Genomic DNA, 13,736 nt, shown 5'->3' on the forward strand with positions numbered 1-13,736 from the left:
GGGGAGGAAGTTAAAGGTCAGCAAAAAATAAGCTGCTCTACAGCAAAGAGGTTTTCAACAGCTGAATTTAAGCTTGTTTTATATGTATTCCACTTAGTCTCTGCATCGCCTCAGCAATGTAAAAAATCCACATCCTGCTCTGTGGCTTAATGCTCATAGACAAAAAACAGCCAGCTGCTCATTAGTTCAATGCATCAGGCTTAACAGAAAACTGTGTTATCATTAGCACTTGTGTTTTCTAGAAAAGCTGCCAGTATGTCAGCTCCAAAGCTTTATTTTTGTCCATTACGCTGCAGTTTTCTTCAGGCCCCTGACATACCTCTGCATGCTCCCAACACACAGAGATGCTACAGCTCCTGGTCCCTGCCAGCATCATCCCCAGGCTGCCCTCCAGTTAAACCACTAACTCCCAGCTGCTCCCGCTGCTCTTTGAATCTCCCCTGCTCCAGATATTCATCCTTGCAGTGCTGAGGGCAGAAAACACAATATTCTACTCTGCTGCAGTCAATTTGCAGAAAACAGTGGCTTGGTGCAAGAAATGAATCGACCTTGGACCTTTTTTTAAGAGCAGAAATTGTAACACTGTTTCTGTCCTTGAGCAACAAGGTGCCTTCAGTGAACTCCTTCACTTCACGATGCTCGGGTGCTTTGTAAGAACTACTGTCCAACTACTGGCAAAAGCAGTCCCTACCTTGCCAGCCACTGTCTCAGACTTCCCTGGGAGAGGGGCAGGAGGAGGAACAGCAGAGCCCGCTTAAAGCAGGAGCCAGACTAAAGCAGAAATAACCTCAGCTTTAATCATGCACAGGGTTAAGGGACTGTAAAACTTCCAACTGCTTTGAAAAGGTTTAATGCCAGTTCTTCCTGTTCCTATAATACCTTTATTATTCCTGTTCCCTTTAAAATAGAGGCCCCTAGATAACAGAGAGATGTTATTTTCATTTATTAGATTTCGCTATTTCTCCTAGCGGTAAGACATATCCTGTTATTTGGATGGATGCTCATTTAATACCAGCTTCAAAAGCTTCATTTTCAAGTGAATTCAACAAATTACAGGTTATTTCAACCCTTTCTCCTCTTTTACATTGTTTTCTATCAGAAAAGTACTGTGCAATGCTCTGAACGCAATCCTTTTTTGCATGTGAGCTTTCTGAAAGGCTTCATAATGCGTTCAGCCCAAATGTAACCCTGCAGTTGTTGCAACCAATTTGTTACAAATAATTAAATAACCAACATTAACATTAATTTATTAAAGCCCATCTAAAAAACCAAGCTTCAATGTGAATTGTGTTGCTGGTAGCTCCTCCAAAATGAAATGCCTAAATATCTCATTAATCATGACAGCAATCCCTGCTGCTGGCATCCAACTGACATTTCATTCGATTGCTATAAAATGCTTTCATCAAATCACTTTCCAGAGGCTCAGTGGCTGATTTAGCCACAAGACCACTTGGAGGATGGCCGATAATGGAAATCGCAGGGAGCGGGTTTGGGCTGCTCAGGTCAGTCCTGTGATTAGGACTGTGGGGTGTTTTTTTAACGAGCCTGTTCCAGCCACATCACTTGCTGCAGTGGGTGTAGAAGGCAAGGGAGGAGGGTCATCCTTGCACCCAACGTGGCCCTAGGCCTGCCTGTCCCTCAATTCCCATCACGCCAGGGTGACATCCAGGGAAGCAATGCCACATACATAGCAGTGAGGTCCATCCCTGCTTAGTGTGATGAGCAAAAACCCTCGAAGCACCCAGAACCATCATGGCAGCAACAAAAATAATCACCGGAATGCCCTTGAGGTGATCAGACAAGGAAAGGTTGGAAGTGTAACTGCAAACCTGCAGACGTCACAAATGTACCACTGCTCATGAAAACGATACTCGGTCATGATGGGGAACAGGGAGAAATGCAGAAGCATTTTTGTCTCCGTTTCACACTAACATTTTTGTTAAAATCACACAGGGGTGCTGCCTGCCCGCAATAAGCTCAGTTGCCAGCCAGGCTAGATAGAAACTGAGATGCCAGAGAACTCCCACCTGAATATATCCTCTGTCCTTCTAGGATCACCAAAAATAAGCAATAATCACATAGCAAAAGCCTAGCAATGAGAAAAAAGGTCTTTTACTGAACCAAGACGCACACTCGTGTCCTGGTTTCAGATGGGATTGAGTTAATTTTCTTCCTAGTGGCTGGTACAGTGCTGAGAACAGTGCTGACAACACACTGATGGTTTAGTTGTTGCTTAGTAGTGCTTACCCTGCTCAAGGACTTTTCCGTGTCTCATGCTCTGCCACTGAGGAAGGACAGAGGGAGCCAGAGGAGAGCAGAGACAGGACACCTGACCCCAACTGGCCAAAGGGGTATTCCATACCACAGCACGTCATGCCCAGTTATACGAAGGGGCCGATCCCTGCTCGGGTTGGGCTGGGTATCAGTCAGCAGGTGGTGAGCAATTGTGTTGTGCATCACTTATCTGTCTTGGGGTTTATTCCTCTCTCTTTTTGTTGTCTCCCTTTCTATTCCTCCCTCCCCAGCCCCCAAAATTCTTACACTGTTCTTAACACGCAGGTTTTACCTTCTCTTTCTGATTCTCCTCCCTGTCCCACTGGCGCAGGGGGTGAGTGAGTAAGTGAGTGGCTTTGTGGTTCTCGTTGCCAGGTGGGGTCATACCATGACAACCAGCTATGCCCCACTAGGGTGAGTAACTGTAGCTAACTCTGAAACAGCTAAAGTAGCAATTCTGTGTTTTTACCGATAGATGGACTGGTTGGCAGCATCCACACACTGAAGTACTTGAAATACTTCGAACAAAGCTCAGTGCATCCTACTTCCATGCGAACTCTCTCGTCAACTGCGGGTAGCAGCATTCTCCGAGCACATAACCCAGACAGCCAGAGACCAACCCGGCTATTTCACTGCAAACCTTCTGAAGACAAAAGCCCCTTGGAACTGAACTCCTGATGGGATCCTCTTAGTGAATCAGTTACGGCTGCAAAAGGAGGAACGACTCTGCAGAGACGCACTTCCTTGTGCAACCCCCCTTGGATACTGATTTAGTGTTAATAAAAAAGAGGAAAATTGATGAAATGCTTGTCTGCAGGACAGAGGTGCTTTCCAGCAGAGAAAGACAGTGCACAGAGAAACAGAATAAATACTGTTTATATTATCTGAGCTATCTGCTTTGCAGGGGGAAATCCAGCACCATTTCTCTTGCAGTGCTCATTTATAAAACAGAACAAGCATGTCTGAGATCTGCTGTGGTCCTGAAGACGAAGCACAGTGCCTCCAGGACTGCAGGAGCCCAAAGCAAATGAACAGCCCAAGCCAGGCAGCAAATACTGCTCTAAGTTGGTCTGAAATGCAAGAACCATTCCCAGAAGGGTGAAAGGTTGAAACACCTGAACTGTCAGATCTGCCACTGATGCCTTCTGCCTTGGGGTGCAGAAGAAGAGACAAAAGGATTTAGTCCACAGGGACCCTGTGAGCATCACGTTAAGAAAGGGTTTGCTTGGAAACACTATTTCACAGTCATTGCAGCCAAACACTGGCGCAGGTTGCCCAGAGAAACTGTGAACCCTTCATCCTTGCAGATACTGAAAACCCAACTGGACATGGTCCTGGGCAGCCTGATCCTGCTTGAGCGGTGGGGTGGACTGGACAATTTCAAGAGGTTCCTGCCAACATTCTGTGAAATAGCCTCAATATCCTTTTTCCCATGGCCAGGTGAAGATGAGAGCCATGAAGAGGGCAATTCAGCAACCATGCTGCCTTGTTCTGACGCTGAATTTGTAAGTTTGATCCTGGTATTTAAAAGGAAAAAAACGTAAGAAACCCACAAAAAAACCCACAGCTGGCCCAAAGAAAAGCCTCAATCACTAAAGATCTGTGCTGCCACACTTCAGGAACACACCTTTGCAGAAAAATGGTTTGAGGCCTCTTAGTACCAGTGCTCACTAACACACAGATGTGTTTAAGAAGAGTCCAGCTCCCGTGGGCCAAGCTGTAAGACGGAGATGGGTTTTTGAGCACCTCAGCTAGCAACGAATGCCTGGTCATAATAAAAGATCACGTAGCAAACAGGCTGCAAAATGGGATTATAACAACATCCTCTGGACCACGGTCAATGGGTCTGAACTGGGAGGGGAAACATGCAATTACATGGGCCTGGGACGGATAATGAACTCCGGAGTAAAGAACAGATTTTGTTACATGTTTTAATGCCAGTATCCTAAGCAACGAGCGCTGCAGTAGAGAAGGCACAGGATATACAAATACGTTGCTATAGATATCGAGTCCTGCCTGGTAAAAGTCATGTGAACTTCTTTCCTGCCCTGTGGCAAAAGCAATGCTGACACTCACACACCAGCTACTGCAGCATCTGCTTCATCTTCCCACACTGTAGACTTGGGGTCAAAAGTAACACCTTTTTGATAAAGTTCAAAGCACAGCAAGGAACATCTTTACCTCTTGAAAAGTTAATAATAGAAGCAGCAAGACAAAGGAGAAACCTCAATCAATAATGCTGCAAAATTTCAAACCCTGCAGAAACACTGTGGAGTTTGAGATGAGAAAGAGCTGAAGCTCCTTCCTCTGCTGCCTTCGGGGAAACAGAAAGAGAAACAGAAAGAGAAACAAAACCTGACAAGCGAAGAATAGACCACACTAAATAAATAAATGGGCTTTTTACATTTTTCACTTTCAGTGACTAATCGTGCTTTTATTTAAATAAGTACCACTGCTTACTTTCAACTTATTTTCAAGTTAAACCCCTTTCAGAAGCTTATTAAAAAAGGTGGGTGAAGGGGAAGGATCACCCTCGTTTTCAATTCCAGAACACCCCGTAACAATTCAGGTATGTACACTGAATATTCCTCTGAAAGGCACAGTGAATTGGTAAGAGACCTCAAGCCACCTCACTTTGTTAAGTTTACCCATAAACACGTACTCAGGAACTGTGTGGTCTTGAAAATCTGATTGCACATTTGGGATGAAAACCCATTATAGATAACCACCTACCCCTAGCTCGCCAAAAAAAGATACAATTACAAAGGCTCCAATCCTGCAAATAGCTATGTGAGAGGAATATTTCCAGGCTGGCCCATTAATTTCATGCAGTCAGCTGCAAGGGCTGAAACCTAAGAAATTCACTTATAGGTCTCTGGATTGCTCCTATCTACTGAAGTCACTTTACTTGGGATTATATTCCTGATTTATGCAGAAAAATCAATTAGTCTCTGACATCCAGCATTAGTGCACTAACCTGAGAATAATTTTACATTCATATTATTGGTATGGGGTGCAAAGGCATTTGCAGATGACAGTGGCAGCATCTTCCCAGCCATTGCAGTCACTGCAATGAGCCAGGGCACGCTGGTACCCACTGCGCCCGCTGACACCGACCCCCACCACCAGGAGGGGAGGGCACAGTTACAAATTCCCCGCGAAGAAAGAACAGAATCACAAAACACCCCCAAACATTCACAACTCGTTGCTAATGAGGAAAAAATGAGACCTGTGTTGGGATAAGAAAAGTGGTAGCTCCTCCGGGAGCTCTCCATGATGTTCTCCAGCTCAGGGTGGAGAGCTTATTACTGTAAAGGGCAAATATTCCCAATGCAGTAAGAAGAGCACAGAAATATTTTGAGTAAATTAGGAAATTGGGTTAATTTGGGTGGGAGCAGATTGGGCAGCAATGCAGCTTATGATTGCAGACAGGAAAAGAAAATCATGAGTGGATTTTCCTCATCTCCTCCCTTCGCCCTTTCTTTTTTTTTTTTTACTGAAGCCAAGGGAGCAGCAGCCAGCCCTACTTTGTCTTCAGATGCTCTGCAAAGTTGGCAAGGCTTAAGAAAAAAATAAATTACAGTTTGTTTACACAATATTACAGAGCAAGGAAAACATGTCAGCACAATGTCTTAGCGCACAAGGTCTTTTTCTGAGAAAGGTTGGGTTGCATGAGGAAAAACCCATGTCATGCTCTCTGGATATACTATTGTGATATGTAATTCTAAATAAAGCTCTGTGAGTGCAGGCCTGCAGGACAGGGGTAGGCGCCTGATGTGAACTGGGAAATCAGAGAGAATATTGGTGCCTTTTAGAAAAAGAGAAGAAAAGCGTCAAAATTGGCACAGGACATTATACATTTTTTATATAATTAAACCCATAGAATTATCACGGTTGGGCTGTTTTGTCATTGGATTTTCATAGGATGCATTTATTTAAGCGATGAAGGTAAACCATAGAATAATTCTCTCCAGAATAACCACAGCTCTGGGAGAAAGGAAGCTGGATTAAACTTCAGAAGAATTAGCCAAAACACAGCAGTGTAAGAGCTAGCCAATGCACCTGAGCAAGCCCTGTAGCATCAGAGCCATTCATGTGGAGAAGGTGGACAGTCTGGGGGCAATGACACTTGCTAAAGAGACAGTGATGGATGAAAACCAGCCCTCAGAGGCTGGTCTGCAAGACCATCCTTGCTGCTAATGATGCCTAAATGAAAAAAAGCCCAAACAAGCCCAAGACCAAAGAGATCTGACGTCCTTCCCCAGTTGCAGGTACTGTGCTGAGATACAGTGGTTGGAGGAATCAAGGGGATTTCAGGATAGCTAATTTGAAACAGGGAAAAGAAGAGATCTGGGTTTGTTTTCAAAGAGTGGAATGAATTCTTTTATTGTTTTTAAGAAGTATTATTTAGCATGCTTTTGTATGCTTAGTAAAAAGATGCTCAGAAATGTGGTTTTGGAGATAGGCCAACTAGCTGCCTTTAATAAAAATTCAACCAACATTTATTTCAATGCCTAATTTAAAATACTAAAACACGGGGGGGGGGGGAGGAAATCAACTCAAAGAGAAGGATTGTGACTAACATTTTCACCCACCAAATACAGAGTTATTGCTAACAATTTCTACTACTACCCCATTTTTGTTCCAAAAATGTCAAATATAGTAAGTGCATCAGTTTATTTTATTAATTTAACTTTTTAATCCAGCTGGTTTTTGGTTTTGCTTTGTTTTTTTTAAAAGCTCATCACTTCAAAATAGCACAAAAGTCACTGGTTAACCTCTGTAAAAATACACCCCACTAAATCAAGATTCTTCTCAAAACACTGTCTCTTCAGTGGCAACCACCAATGATAGTAATCAAACTGCTTCACACTTATATTTCTGTTTGCTGAATGAAAAAAACCACTGAAGTTAAAAATTTAAAAGCTAACCTCGAGCTTAACTTTTTGGGTTTTTTTTTCCTTGTGGAGGTGTAAAAACCCTGTGAAAGAAAAACTCTGTAAAGTAACTACACAAGAACAGCATCCCACCCATAAAGAAACAACCTGGTTCTGCTGGATGCAACAACTGAGGCATTCGAAGACCACATCTGCTGGTAGGAAGCAGCTAAAGCTCTACACTAGCTGAGGATATTACTCAAGTCTTGGTGCAGGTGACTGTACCAGTCTCAGAGGGATCTTATTTATTTTTAAAATCAAAGAGCCAAAACTGCAGAGACTACTATCACATGCAGGAAAGCCCTAACCTCAAGAGTATTACATGAGGTTCATGCCCAATAGCATTCAGGGCAGCCACAAGCTTTTGTGCCTTGAGAACTCAACACTTAACACCTTGCACTGAACTATAGCAAGTTCTCTGCTGGGATGTGGGCACCCATCTGGGGCAGTGTCCTGCTGTCCCCCTGGGTGGCAAGGTCTGCTCATGCCAAGGGATGCCACAGGCAATGTGTGTGAGGGTGTTTGCCCGAGGCAGTGTGTCGGAGGTGTGAACTCCAGACCCAATGGTTGCAAGGATGAGCAGGGCTCTGATGTTCCTGTTAGGTAGATCCTGACTACAAAGTGCCATTTTCTATATCTGCAGCAGAGATGAGAAGGACATCCTTGCTTGATGAGTGGTGATACGACAGACCATCTCTCTGGCCATGCACAATGCTCAGTGGTACAAGTAACACCCACTCTCATCTCTTACTTCAGTTCCCATCATCAAAAATGGGAGATCTCCAGAAAACAGGAGACATCACATTACTTTGTGACCAGTTCCTACAAAAGCAGTAGAAAAATGGGCAACATCCCCCCGCTGAGCTGTCAGGGACCATGCCTGCTGGACTCCAGAAGGCTCCTTATGGATCCAGAAAAGGGCCTGGAGCACAAGTCTGATGGGGAATGGCTGAGGGAACTGGGGTTGTTCAGTCTGGAGAAGAGAAGGCTCAGGGGAGACCTTGTCACTCTCTACATCTACATGAAAGGAGGTTCTAGTGAGGTGGGGATCAGTCCCTTCTCCCAAGAAACAACCAATAAGACAAGAGGAAATGGCCTCAAGCTGCGCCACGGGATGTTTAGATTGGATATTGGGAAAAATTTCTTCACAGAGAGGGTGATCAGGCATTGGAACAGGCTGCCCAGGGCTGCAGTGGAATCACCGTCCCTGGAAGTGTTCAAAACCCGTGTAGATGAGGCCCTCAGTGACATGGTTTAGTGGTGGTCTTGGCAGTCCTGGGGTAACAGTTGGACTTGATGATCTTAAAGGTCTTTTCCAACCGAGCTGATTCTATGATCCTATGACTCTCTCAGCAGCTGAGTCTAAGGCAAGCAGAGGCTAATGCAGCAGCACGGCAGGACACCTCCATGCATTAAGTAGCTGCAATTTTCATTAATCCTGAACATTCAACTGTATGATCTGCTTTTAAGTGCATTCACTATAAATTATGCAGAAAAGCAATATGACTGTCTGTCTCAGAGAAAGGCAGTCCTCCGTATCAGAGGAGACAGCTGAAGACCCCTCGACCCAGACACACGATGACATTTTTAGGGGCACCAATAACAGCCATATGAAAATCCTTTCGCTCCTCTGGCATTTCTGTGTGGCATTCAACACTCAACTGCATACCATCTCGGAAGCAAACCACGCAATCAGCACTCAAGACATGACTTTTTTCATTAACCTCCACCACAGGGCTCCATCCCCAGCAATATCCACACCAAATGTGCTTTTCTGAGCGCTGCGGGTGAGGGCTGCCTGGGCTGAGCCTCTATCAGCAGGCTGGGTAAGACAGCAAATGGAAAATCAAATCATGCTGAATTTTATCTGTATCTAAGTGATGCCAGTAGTGGCCAAATGGGTGTACTTTCCTCCCTAACTGCATATGGTAACAGGAAGGAGATGTGATGGCTGCGAAGCAGGAAGCACCCCGACGGGTGGAATGAGAAGAGCTGACCTCCACCTGAGGCACATCCTGTCCCACCACCTCAGTGCCACATCGGTGAAGGTCTTGACTGTAAAAACAGGAAATGGGTGTCTTCCCTCAACAGCGATGTCGAAGGTGGACATCCATGGGGCGAGAAGGAGACAAGGGAGAAAACCTACTCCTGATACCAGGTCTCTCTCTCAGATGGCACTATCTTCATGAACTTTTTTTTTTTTTAGCAAAGGCAAAGAAAAAAGCATCTAATCAGTAAGATTTGAACATATCAGGCCATGGACAGATGAGGCTCTTTTGGGTCCAGCCACACCAGAATACTGACCTGACCTTAGCCACTTTGTGATCTTTTCATTCATTACTCTGATCTCTGAAGAGAACTTAAGCTACACCTGGTATCAACTACTAGTCAGCTCCACTTCTAACAGGACTATAGACAATCCTACTAAACCTAACACTTTCACTAACTTCTGCACCTTTCACAAACCAAGATCCACAACAGCCACCTGGCTGTTATTTTTCTTTTTAATCTTCCTTCCCCAAAGATGACATATCTATTTTCTTGGAAATTTTCAGCAACTTTTCTGCACCAGGAGAAGGTACCCTGTGTGAGAAACCATGTCAACAAGACCTTTCCGTAAGTGCAACGTTTGCATAACATCAACACAATAATTTATCATTTATTTTTTCCTCCTGAGGGGAACAGGAAAAAAGTGTTTAAAGGACGCAGGAGTGATTAAAAGGAGGGCTACGCTGGTGGAGGAATGTGCAGTAACTGGAAGTTTCTGAAGTGATGCCTTATCCTGGGCTGTGCAGACATCATCTTTCAGCACACAACTGCGAGGCCGCTTCCCTTTGCCTTGAGGCCTGTGAACAGCTTTTTGTTGGCAGTATGAATGTTGAAAAGGGATGACCAACAAATGTACCACCTTCAGGGCCAAGGGGAGTCTGCTCCAAAACTGATGTATGTGTTTGGCATCAGGGAAGAGGTTCCTGGCATAGGGAAGTAGTTTTATCTGCGCAGCTGAAGGCAATCTGGACCATGGAGGTACCAGGTAGATCCTCCAGCTGATGCTCTGCCCAGGCTGAGCCTCCCATTCAGTCTCTCTCTCCTCTCTGCAAACACAGGCACAATGCTGCTGCTGGACTTTCCTAAGATATACCCAGCACAACAGAAACAGTTCCAGATTTCCTCCCCATGCTCTGAAAAGAGTAGGCTATACCTTAAAACCATTCATATGGTTAACATAATTTATTTTTTATTAGCTTCTTGACCCTCTATCACAGAGATCATGACATGTCAGACTTATTTTGAGACCTCCCTTATGTTTCACAACTAAAACATAGCACCAAACATCCATCAGGCTCCCAAAGAAAGGTCAATCCCATATTCCCTCTCTGCAACACCAACATTTCCAACTGCAGGAGGGGTGGTGGGGCAGGGTGGACAGATGGGCGTTTATATATCCCTCAGTCCAGCCCAAGACAGCACCCTTTGGCCTTTTGGTGCCAAAACTTTCTGTTTTGGACAAGTAGAGGAGCTGCAGCTGAAGATGACCCCACTGAACAACAGCACATTGCCCCATTATGCTGGATTTTGGAGCGACTCCAAGCAGGGTGGGACTGTAAGGAAGCGGACAAAAGCTTTGGATAGAGATCTACAGGGAGGAAGCGCTTCCTACTTCCTATATTCCACAGAAAGGATGAGGGCTTTAAATAAACACTCCTCCAAGCTCTGCTGAAGACCAAAAGGGTTGCTGCTGGAAGAAAGTCCTATCTGGCTGGGACCCGGATGAAGGCTGCCGGGGGTTTCCCATGGGATGCAGCTGCCCCACTGCAGTTCCCAACACATTGGTGGGAAGGGGAAAGCTGAGCTCCCCACAGACACATTGTGACCAGCACCATCCAGATTAAAAAAGCCTCTGGAAAGCCCAGGACAGAGCTTTCAGCTCCTCCACCAAAACTGCAGAGCTAGATTTGCCTGCTGAGCACATCTTTAGCTAAAAAAGGAAAATCTGGAAGCTACATTTATACTTTGCAATGCCACCTCAACATTACACTATTTCTCAGTCCCACTTACCTTTCAGCCCTTTCTCATATGACCTACAGGGCTTCAGCACACCCTTTATTCTGATGGATGGAGGCACTCAACCTGCTCCACTCATCCATCCTGGCTCTTTCAAAACGCGAGCCACCCCAGACCTTCCCCCATTCCCTCCCTCCTGCCTCTCGCATGGTCCTACATGTAGACCATGAACACTGGAGCCAGGATAACCTGCAGGTTGGGCAACAGTACTGATAAGCAAATACTGACATCGACCAAAAAACACCCACTCCTAATGAATACTGATGGAATATTTACTCTGCTTGGATATAACAGAATCAGACCCTAAATACAGTAATACGTATCTGCAGACCACCCAGAGCTTTCCTCTGTACGGTACTGCATCAGTTATCTTATCTGTCCATTTTAATGTACCTATTCCATTGTCACACCTCTCACCTGCCCTCTTCTCCGTCCTGAGCATCAGCCCACAGCAGAAAGCCTGTTTGTTGTCTTTCAACCATCCTCAGTGTGCTGGAGCACGACTGCCTATTAACTCGATAGTAGACTCGTGCTGTGCCAAAGTTGCTTAAATCTACATCTCAGATATTTTCAATGGGGTGGAAGATTCAATTATGGAAAATAAGGAAGAAAAGGAAGGAAACCACAGTTATGGAAAATATCAGGCTAGACAGATTAAGAAGCAATGTGGAAAAAATATACTTCAAATTATACTTTCAAAACAAAAATGAAGATATAGTCAGGTCGGAAATAACCAAGTTGTGCACACATTTCTGCTATGGTCTCTGTTAAGAAATGGCATTGCTTTGAAATGGGATTGAATAAACAAACTTCACCTTCCTGGAGGAAAAAATTAGTTCATGAATGGCTCTGGACAAAGCAATTACCCACTGGTTTGGAACAGACGTCTGTGGTTTTGACCTGCCGAGATAGCCATCGAAACTGTGCTTGGTCCAAAACTGGGAGAGATAAAGTTATCAACTCCTCCCCCATTTTTCAGGGAGCAAAAGAGTCAGAACTATTTCTCATAGCAATTACCTGCCAGGTTCTGGCAGATAGGGTTCACTGGACAACAAAATGCGCTCAGTAAAAGTACTGTCGTTATAAAACTCCTGGGTTTTCTCCACTAATTCGTATTACGGCAGTACAGTGAGCACTCAGCTGAGGAGGTGGCTTTGCTGGGCTGAAATCAGGCAAAGTGTGATAAGAAACAGCCTGTGGCAACACCAAGTTTGCAGCCAGGAGTGAGAGGGGCAGACCTGTCTGAGTGCCATCCCTGGAGAGGTGGTATATCCACCATGGGCATGCACTGAAGCAAAGACACTTTGTGCCACTGTTCCTGCAAATTCAGTTTCGCTATTATAGGTTATTTCTCTTTTTCTTGTTGCTTCCAAGCCATCTCGGTGTCCTATAAGCTTCCATTACTCAGCTTTGTCCCAATGGTTTCGTACAGAGCTGTGCCAGAATGGATGTATCTCAATATACTTGCACTTCAATGTACTCATTATTTTCAATATTCCTGAAGATGAGCTGCTTCTCTTGGAAGTACCATGTTTGGGCTCTGATATGGCAGATGTAGCATCACTAACTGACTTTCTTTCTGAGCTTCATCACAAAAGCTGGCCAGGCTTTGTTCCTACCATCCCAGTTACAGGCCTCATTGCTCTGTCAGCTCAAAAGCATTTTCTAACTTCCAATTGTATTCAGTGCTGGTGACCACATTTGCTCTACTCCCAACACCATCTTCTCTAGATCTTCCCACCTGCTACCCACATGGACAGAGAGCCATCATTTCCACATCAGCCTTGGCTTTCCTGGCCTAACTGACTGGGCTCTTCTTGCTCCCTCTGAGACACACATTTTCCTTTCCCCATGCCATAGAAATCCTCCTCTGCTCTTAGTGCAGTGACAGCCTCCTGACTGACTGCATGCACCATCCTGTACAAGGTCTCACCTCAACACCAAGTTTCCTTATCTGCACTGGGAACTCATCCAGGAAGGGGATTTGTCTTTTCACCTTAGTGCCTTGGGTCAATCTGTGTTCGGCTTTGTCTGGGCTCTTCTCCACGTTTCCAGATGAGCAGCTTCTGCCCCATTCAGAGATGTACTGCCTCTGCATTTCATGCCTTTTCTGTGACTGCCATCCCCAGGGTTACCCAGCTCTCTCAGAACCATGTTCTGATCTTCCTCCACATTAATCACAAATGGCTGTGTTGTGGTATTAGACTTCTGTGATCTGTGCCCTCCCAAATCAGGAGCTTCAAAACCCATCCACTGAAAAGGTCTAATGAAAATGATGTAAAAACTCAGTGGAAAAAGTGTTAAGAAGTAAGTGATCTGACGCATTTCTGGAACACCTCGACATGTAAAACCTAGTGGTGATAGTCACACAATGACCTTCCAGTTTCTTCTCCAGCTGTGAGAGGCGACGGAGAAGGATCACTTCTACCGCTCATCCAGTGCAAGAACAGGGAATAATGG

This window comes from Nestor notabilis, unplaced genomic scaffold (genome assembly GCF_000696875.1).
Source record: "Nestor notabilis isolate BGI_N333 unplaced genomic scaffold, ASM69687v1 scaffold24178, whole genome shotgun sequence".
NCBI lineage: Eukaryota > Metazoa > Chordata > Aves > Psittaciformes > Psittacidae > Nestor > Nestor notabilis.